Consider the following 9,433-nt stretch of genomic DNA (forward strand, 5'->3'; position numbering starts at 1 on the left):
AACTTTTTTGGACTAAACATGGGGACTACGATTCTATATTCACCTCTGAATGGGAGAATACAGCGGGTAATCTCTTGGAAAAATTATAACTTATCAAAAACTCCATCCAATTCTGGAGTAAAAGGGCTTTTGGTTTAATTAAAAATAGATTAACCATTCTTAGGAAGAGACTATCTGATATTCAAGCCCTTACTCCCTCGGAATCATCACTGTCTTCTGAAAGCAATATTCAGGAGCAAATTATTTATTTAGAGGAAGTACAACGTACCAAAGCAGAACAAAGAGCTCGTTCAAACTGGGTGAAGAACGGGGATAGAAATACGAAAGCATTCCACCTAGCAGCATCAATTAGAAAACAGAAGAATCATATCCATCAGATAAAGACCACTTCGGGGCAAACAGTGACAAATGAGGAAGACATTGCAACAGAGATTATAGGGCATTTTCAGAATTTATTTCAGGGTGAGCCGGTGAGACTCCCTCCGATCGAGATTTTAAATGCTTATAAGGTAATTTCAGATTATAATCAGGACCACTTCTCAAGGGTTCCTACAAAGGAGGAAATTAAAGATGTAGTGATGGAAATGGGATCGATAAAAAGCCCGGGGCCAGATGCTTTACCGTGCTTTATTTTCCAACGACATTGGGACATCATAGGTGACGAACTTACTCATTTCATCCAATCGGCTTTCCATACAGGTTCCATCGATCCTTCTCTCAATCTCACTACACTGGCTTTAATTCCTAAGTGTCATCACCCGAGTTTGGCCTCAGATTATAGACCGATTTCTCTTTGCAACTCGATCTATAAATTCATCACTAAATTAATAGCCAACAAAATTAGACCTTGCCTTGAGGAATCTATAATGTGGACCCAAAATGCTTTTGTCCCCAACCGACAGATTATGGATAATATCATTATTACCCAAGAATTGTTACATTCCATGAGTAATTCTAAGGCTAAAAATGGAGCTTTTGCTCTTAAAATGGATATGGCGAAAGCATACGATAGAGTAAACTGGGATTTTCTGAAAAAGGTCCTTACTGCTACTGGCTTTTCCGGCCATCTTTTGAACCTTATTTTGTCTTGTGTTACTACTACTAGATTTAATATCAAATTGAATGGGAAATTAGTAGGGGATTTCCAGGCCACTAGAGGCCTGAGGCAAGGTTGTCCCTTGTCCCCTTACCTATTTATCATATCCTCTCAGTCTCTCTCTCTCTCCTTATTTCTCATTATGAAATCAATAATCAGTTTACTCCTATAAGATAAATCGGTCCAGCCCTAGCATTACACATTTGCTATTTGCTGACGACCTGATTATCTTTGGGAGAGCAAATTTACAAAATCTAAATTCAATTTTACATATGATGCACAATTATGCAGAATTCTCAGGACAAAAGGTCAATTTCACCAAATCTTCTCTTTTCTTTAGTAAAGGTGTCCAGGATAATATCAAATCTTCATTCATCTCCCAACTACATGCTCCACTTATGACAGATCAGGCAAAGTACCTAGGAGCATTGATTCTCAAGCCAGGTAATCGAATAATGAGTCATCAATGGTTAGTATATAAATTTGATAAATGTCTTGCAGGTTTGAAGCAGAAATACATTACTCAAACAGGTAAAACTGTCCTTATTAAATCAGTGTTATCCTCATACTGCACTTACCCATTCAGCTATCAAATCATTCCTAAGCATATTATAAACAAACTTAGCATGGCAGAAAGGAGCTTTTGGCGGGGTCATCCTCATGACATTACCAAAATGCACTTTATTAAGTGGGAGATTATTTGTTCACCTAAGCATAAGGGAGGATTAGGCATTCGTAATCTTCAATTAGTCAATGAGTCATTAGTGGCTAAAATGACTTGGAGATTATTAACAAATGCTAATTCCATCTGGGTTAAACTTCTTAAGTCGAAATATTTTAAAAATGACGACTTTTGGACTACGGATAGTCCCTCATCTTCGTCCCCTTTCTGGCAATCAGTGCTTAACACTAAAACAACCATGAGACAAAATATAATGTGGCAAATAGGAGATGGATCTAGTGTCAAAATTAAAACAGACCCTTGGATACCTAATCTGTTGAACAAAATCCAATTATCATAAACGAGTTACCTAATAATATTTATTGGGTTGCAGATTTGATTAACAATAATACTAATAGTTGGAATTATGAACTTCTAACCAGACATTTTGATCAAGAAAGTGTGCAGGCAATTCAAGATATTATTATCCCTAATAATACGAGAAGGGATAAACTCATCTGGTGTCCTAATGAAAATGGTAAGTTCAATACCAAGTCCTACTACACAGAGATCAACACTTTTCCAATTCTGAATCAAGCGGCTCATGCATTCCCATGGAAAGAGTTCTGGAAGATTAAAGAGATGAACCCTAATATTCATCAATTCATATGGAAAATCATACATAACGGCATAGCTACCCTGAGCAACATAGGTAAAAGAATTCAAAATATACCTCAAGCCTGTTTGTTATGCAACTCAGGAAATCCAGAAACTTTAAACCATCTTTTTGGGGCTTGTCCGATATTTAATCAACTGTTACTCCTTACTGGTATCACGGATCTGCAACAGATGGGAGCAGATGTTATAAGAAATCTAACACATCTTTTGCTTGATAAGGAAAATAGGAAAAATTGGTTTATTTACACTTATCTTATTTGGGAATGGTGGAAGATGAGAAATAATAAACACTTTCGACAACAAGAAGTTGATCTCCATCGCTGCTGGTGGAACACCAAAGAAGCCCTCAGGTATGTTCCAACTCTAACCGATTCTAATTCTTCATCATTTACTCTAACCCCTGAAACAGAAAACTGGAATCCACCTTCACTTGGGAAAATCAAAATCAATTGCGATGGCTCGTTCAAGGAGGAAAGAGCATCAGCTGCTTCGGTAGCAAGAAATTCAAGTGGAGAGATAGTCGGAACTAGGAAGATGATCTTCAGACCAAAATCGCCTCTTCATAGCGAGCTAATAGGGTTTCGGCTGGGAGTAGATTTGGCCGACGATTTAGGTTTAGAAGACTTTATATTGGAAGGGGATAGTAGGGTTTTGGTAGACATCCTATCCAACGTAGATCTGGACGTCCCTTGGAGATTAACGGCTGAGATTGAGGAGTTACGTGGGAGACTACATAACCGACACATCCAAATCATCTTCACTCCACGTAATTGCAACCAGTTGGCTCATTCCTTGGCAATTGAAGAATAATCCCTATTTTTGTTATATTTGTGTTTTAGTCCTTAACGGTAATATTAGAATACTCTGTTAAGAGTGTTGTAAACTTTGTTTTTAATGGATCTTTTTCCCTCAAAAAAAAAAAAAAAAAAAAAAAATTGATCCCAGAAAAATATACTCTTTCCAAATCTGGAAGTTAAGTGACAGAAAGTGATATATACGTTATGTATATTAACACCAAAATCACGCTAAATTGATCCCAGAAAAATATACTCTTTCCAAATCTGAAAGTTAAGTGAGAGAAAGTGATATATACGTTTTGTATAACCCCCCAAATCATGCTAAATTGATCCCAGAAAAATTCGATCCTTGATCTGATTCGGGAAGAGGTTGTTTTGATTTGGTTTCCAAATCTGTAAGGATGAGAGAGAAAATTTGTCTTGAAAAATATCCATTATTCCTATTTAATACCCTAAATCACACTTGAAACATGCCGTTTCAAAATCGGTCCGACCCCAGTTAAAAAAGTAGCGGGAAATGTGAACGGGACATGGACGGTATTTTTTTCTTATAGTAAGGGTTATTATGTCCCAAGTGCACAAGGACTAAAAACCCATGTTTTGGGAAGATTGAACCCTAAACTCTTTTTGAACATTATTTTGGGTATACCCATGGACCCATAAAACTATCGGGCCATATTTTGACCTCTTTTCATAGTTTACGAAATTTTAAAGATGCAAAATCAAGGGAAAGGTTACAAATGAATGATAAAATAATTGTGTTTAGTATATATATTACGCTTCTTTCGTTGAAACAACGTATTGATCGAAACAAAAAACATTTCAAATGATATGTTGCCACACATGAACAACCATATGAATGAATGGACAACACATATAGTGTATCTGTGTAGAAAACATCGTTACTTGATATACCCAAGTTCACAAATCCAAAATATCTGAAAATGGCTTACGGTCATTTTCAGTGAACACCCAAGGATTCGGTCCTTCAAAAATATATTTTCTTTATGTTATCATAAGCTATAGCTTTCGTGTAATAACAAAATGATTTCTACTAAAAAGCCTTTTAAGTAATTTTTCTTGCAAGATGCACAAACCAACAATCTTGTTACAGATTCGTTTACATTAAGAAAGAATATATAAGCTAAAATTTAGATAAATCAAACGTAATACACTAATAATAGTACATTAAGAAAATAAGAAAAACATATGCAATTTCAGTTATTTTACATAACTTTTTCAATATCCGAGAACTTGTGGTTTTTAAACTTTATAACACTCATAAACTTAATCTCCAAAATGCCTCATTCGCATTTCCCGTAGAAGCAACAAACAACATTTCAACAACGATAAAACAAATATAAGTATAAGAGAACAGTAGAAATGAAAGTTCCGAAATGATTTTTATGAATGAATGGACAACACATCTAGTGTATCTATGTACAAAACGTCGTTACTAGATATTCCCAAGTTCACAAATCCAAAATATCTAAAAATGGCTTACGGTCATTTTCAGTGAACACCCAGGAATTCGGTCCTTCAAAAATATATTTTCTTTATGTTATCACAAGCTATAGCTTTCGTGTAATAACAAAATGATTTCTACTAAATTTTTCTCGCGAGATGCACAAAACATGTCTAATCTAAAAATGCAATTATACAAATTGTTTGATTTTGGATTTGTGAACCATTAGGGGTAGGTTAAAATCCCATGTAGTTTAAAAGACTGTCGCTTATAAGACTAAGCGTTTTGTATTTTTAACGGCCAAGAATTTTCGGTGTTTTATGTCACCATTTGTTTCTTATTTAAAACTATTTCTATTCCCCGAGAATCGAGATTACTCCTTTTTGGTTTTATATTGGTTGGTTTGGTTGTTAAGTGGTTGATGTCACACTTATTATGTTTTTTTTGTAAGGATTATGTTTAGGAGATCCTTATATGAAAAGACTTCATTTACCTCCAATTCTGCTCATCTCAAATATATGAAACTAGGTTTTCAGTTCCTTATAAACAACTTCCTCACATTTCTCCTCATACTCATAATGGCTACATCTTTCATGAAACTAATTCCATTAAACCAAGAAGAATTACTAAATCTTTTGAAATCTTTAAACCTAAACTACGTTCAAATTCTTTCTTCTTTACTCCTCATAACTATAATCACAACTCTGTATTTCATATCCAAACCAAAATCAATCTACCTTGTTGATTATACTCTTTACAAACCATCTGTTACATGTAGAGTTCCTTACTCATCATTCATGGAACACTCAAGACTCAACAATATCTCTGATCCACAAAGTGTTCATTTCCAAATGAGAATTCTTGAAAGATCTGGTCTCGGTGAAGAAACTTGTTTACCACCTGCAAATCATTATATCCCACCTAAACCATCTATGGAAGATTCAATACTTGAAGCTCAATCAATTATTTTTTCGGTCACGGATTTGCTTATTAAAAAGACGGGTATTCATCCGAAAGACATTGATATATTGGTTTTAAATTGTGGTATGTTTTCGCCGACTCCGTCGATGTCTGCTATGGTAGTAAACAAGTACAAAATGAGGAGTAATATAAAGAGTTTTAATCTATCTGGTATGGGTTGTAGTGCTGGTCTAATTTCGATCGATTTAGCTCGAAATTTATTGCTAGTCCATCAAAATTCTTATGCTTTAGTCATAACTTTAGAGGTAATAACTCCTAGTTATTACAGTGGAAAACAGAGATCTATGCTTTTACCAAACTGTTTATTTAGAATGGGTGGTGCAGCTATACTTCTATCAAACCGTGGAATCGAAAAATCACGTTCGAAGTATAATTTACTTCATGTTGTTAGAACCCATAAAGGATCAGATGATATAGCATATAAATGTGTTTATGAAGAAGAAGATCCCCAAGGCATCAAAGGTGTTTCTCTTTCGAAAAATTTGAGGACAATAGCTAGTGAAGCTCTTAGATCAAATTTAACAACTATAGGACCTCTTGTTCTTCCTGCATCTGAAAAACTTCTCTTTTTGTACACCCTTGTCATTCAAAAAGTCTTAAACCCTAAAAGGGGACCTTATATACCTAATTTTAAGAAAGCATTCGAGCATTTTTGTATCCATGCAGGTGGAAAAGCTGTTATAAACGAGTTACAGAAGAAACTTGAGTTATCAGAACAACATGTCGAAGCTTCAAGGATGACGCTTCATCGTTTTGGTAATACGTCTTCATCTTCTTTATGGTATGAACTTGGTTATATTGAAGCTAAAGGAAGGATGAAGAAAGGTGATAGGGTTTGGCAAATTGCATTCGGAAGTGGGTTTAAATGTAATAGTGCAGTTTGGAGATGTAATAAGGCTATTGAAAAAGATAGTGATAGTCCATGGTTTGATTGTATTGATAGGTATCCTGTTGAAATTCCTGACATTGTTAAATTTTAGCTATACTTCTCTGATCTAATGCAAATATGAATTTGGGTGGATCAGTCTACTTCTAAAGCAATGGTAAACTAAGTCCATTATATAATTATGTGAGTGAGTTTCTAAGCTAATCCATATGTTTATTAATGGAGGTCTTGCTTTTACAATTTTAAAAATATTAAAATTAACTGGAAGTGATGTCAAGAAGTCTGAACATCTCCAGTACAAAGCGGCAGGCTCAGTTGTGACGCTAGCAGTTGTCAATACTGTTTCTGCTTCTGACACTTACTAAGAGCATACACCTATAGTCCATATTTTAGACTCTCTCACTAGATATGTGGAATTATCACAACCTCTCACTCTTGACGACGAGCCGTCCTCGGCTCTGACACCATTTGTGACGTCCCAAGCCTCAGTCGTTACCGATATTGTCACCGTTTTAGACACCTAGACCTACCTTCGCCGATAAGGTTTTTTATGGCTAAGGCTACACGAGCCCACTCAAAAGACAATGAGTACACAGCGGTACCATGGAACCCTACATCCACGACTTTGTCCTCACTTAGTCACCACTGACCTGGTGTGATAGTCTATACACCGGGACACCTCAACATTGGCAAACGCATGATTTTCCCTACCCATCAGAGTAAGAAGCAACACCCTGGTGGGGGCTTTGCTTCAGACTTGGAAGCCACAAGATTTACTAAAGCTTGAGCGTACACCTATAGCAAAGGCCCCAGACACTCTTATGAGCGGTGCAGGACTATCACAATCTCCCATCCTCCGCAACAAGTTGTTCTTAACTCTGATAACATTTGTGATGCCCCATACATCCAATATTTCCCCCTCTCTATTGTCTATTCGGTGATTGATTTCCAAGTCCCAATTAAAATCGCCTCCAACTATCGTTTACCTCGGGGGGAACTTCTTCAAATTCCTTAGAGAACTTGAGCATATCCTCTCTAAGACCTTAATAGAAGTTCGGAATAGAATGAATGAAATGCATAACATTTCTTTAGTTTTCCTCTTAACCCTTTTTGTTATCTTAATGAGTTGTTCGAGGCAATCTTACAATGAAAACCCGAACAAAATTTGAAATAAAAAATTCCATAGTGAAAATTTGACACAACAAATTAAATTTGGGCTAGAACCCCTCTTTAGGAGCCTCTCTTAAAGTTCAGAACCCAACGAGCTCCCGAAATGAGATGGTAGCCCTACATTTGAAGCCTCTATTGGAAATCTAGAGGAAACATTCAAACAAGAAAGATTCAAACAAAGTAGTTAATCCTTGTTCAAAATCAAAAAATGTAAGAGCGAGTAATAGTCAAGATAAGTCAAAGATTGGTCATAGTTTACAAGAGGTGTAAGAAAACATAAGAGGGTGTTGTTTGTGTTGTATCTTGGTCAAGTGTGGCTTGTCACACTGAATAGTTAGTTCATAACAAACTAACCAACTATAGCATACTCTAACAAACTCTAACTAACCCCTCTATATAAGTTGTAATATCTCACCAAATCAATACAAGTTTATGTTTCGATTATGGTATCAGAGCTATTAGCTCACAAGCGCGATCCTTCTCCTTTCTCTCTAGTTTCTCTCTCTTTCTTTCATCTCCTTCTAATCTTCATCATCGTCTTCATCTTCTACTTTCTCTCACTAAGAATTTAGTTTTTCAGAGAATCAACCTTACAAATTTAAAGATCAAGATAATTGAATATCCTAAAATCATTTCACTTCTAGTAAATTCTATGGCAAATGCAATTCCTGTTAAGCTTCAAGGTGATGATTACATTGCTTGGAGGTCACTAATTCTTCCTATTCTCAAAAAGTAAAAAGTTCTTGACATAATTGAAGGAACAAGATCTTGTCCTTTAAAATTCATTGATGATAATAATCAATCTTCTGAAAACATAAATCAATCATATATTGACTGGATCGAAGAAGATCAGTCACTTCTAATTTGGTTGAATTCAACACTTTCTGTTTCTGTATACCGTATGTTGTTGGTATAACTTCTTCTCGAGATTTATGGCTAAATCTTGAAGAAAACTTACTGCTTCCTCCACTACTCATGTTCTTCAACTGCAGAATAAGCTACGAGAAATTACAAAAGGAAATCTCACTGTTACAGAGTATCTAGGTCAAATCAAGAAAATCACTGATAACCTAGCAGCAGCAAGATCACCTTCTTCCAAAAATGGAATCATAATAACTATGCTTCGAGGTCTTCCATCTGAATATGATGCTTTCTCTGCAGCAATTAGAGTTAGACATCCTCGAGTAACAATTAATGAACTTCATAATCTACTAGTCAGTGAAGAAATCATTGTTTCAGATAAGATCAAACAGTCCTCAGAATCATTAACCAAGCATTTCTTGCTTCATTTTCTAGTCGAAATACCTCTTTTGGTCATCCAAACTCAAATAAAAGCACTTATGATAAAAAGAAATATCAAGGAAGAGGTGGTGGTCGTTATCAAACTCATTCTAATCCACATCAAAATCGACCTAATCAGTCGATTCTAATGTCTATACCTCCAAGAATCATAACAACTCAGGTAACACAATGAGTTCCTTCTCAGACAAACCTCTTCCAAGGTGTCAAATTTTCAACAAGCTTTGTCATGTTGCTTATGAATGTTATCATAGAACGAATTTTGCTATTCAAGGAAGAAATCCTCCTCGAAACCTTTGAGCAATGCTGGCCTCAACCAATATCAATGGCATAAATCCCTGGTATGCTGATACTGGAGCACCTAATCATATTACTCTAAAAGGTATACTACATGTTCTGC

At 35.7% G+C, this 9,433-nt stretch overlaps 1 pseudogene across 1 annotated transcript; it reads left to right on the top strand.

The window, feature by feature from the left end:
- The first annotated feature begins 5,204 nt into the window (after nt 1-5,204).
- On the top strand, nt 5,205-6,784 carry LOC147566273 (3-ketoacyl-CoA synthase 5 pseudogene; annotated as a pseudogene). The gene has a single exon (XR_015230419.1). The product of XR_015230419.1 is annotated as a 3-ketoacyl-CoA synthase 5 pseudogene (transcript).
- Nucleotides 6,785-9,433: the final 2,649 nt, after the last annotated feature.

This window comes from Eschscholzia californica, unplaced genomic scaffold (genome assembly GCF_041429995.1).
Source record: "Eschscholzia californica isolate CP2 unplaced genomic scaffold, dmEscCali1.0.p SCAF_1, whole genome shotgun sequence".
In the NCBI taxonomy this organism is placed as follows: Eukaryota; Viridiplantae; Streptophyta; class Magnoliopsida; order Ranunculales; family Papaveraceae; genus Eschscholzia; species Eschscholzia californica.